The 307-nt window shown below is 32.6% G+C and overlaps 2 protein-coding genes across 4 annotated transcripts in view; one reads left to right on the top strand and one right to left on the bottom strand.

Moving 5' to 3' along the window:
* Nucleotides 1–307, bottom strand: part of LRRC57 (leucine rich repeat containing 57) — a 39,600-nt gene that overhangs the window by 29,226 nt on the left and 10,067 nt on the right. The gene's annotated exons all lie outside the window — the stretch shown is intronic.
* The window catches only part of SNAP23 (synaptosome associated protein 23), a 33,231-nt gene that overhangs the window by 31,572 nt on the left and 1,352 nt on the right, over nt 1–307 (top strand). The window lies entirely within an intron of this gene.

Here is a 307-nt window from a genome sequence, read left to right as displayed (position 1 = left end):
CTATAGCAGAGAAGAGCATTATATTTTCACTGCATCTACATGCCATTGATTATAAGATGCATCCTAGTTTCAGACATGTTAAACTATGAAAAAAAATGTTATAGTACTCATGAAATACTGGCAACTTCTTCTGTTATATCTTTGTCATGTTTATACACCCAGGTTTTTCCAAATGAATTTGATATTCTGTCACTTCTTGCCCAAAATGAGTTTTGTAATGTGGCTTGGACTATTTCCTGAATTTTCTCAATGTGTCAGTTACTCTAAGTACATGAAATTTAACGTTTATTAGAGCAGCTTACCTTGT

This window comes from Delphinapterus leucas, chromosome 2, assembly GCF_059928025.1.
Source record: "Delphinapterus leucas isolate spDelLeu-1000000601 "Yukka" chromosome 2, BTC_Dleu_Yukka2, whole genome shotgun sequence".
Lineage (NCBI taxonomy): Eukaryota > Metazoa > Chordata > Mammalia > Artiodactyla > Monodontidae > Delphinapterus > Delphinapterus leucas.
The sequence above is the reverse complement of the archived record's forward strand: the minus strand, read 5'-3'. Positions and strand labels throughout refer to the sequence as shown.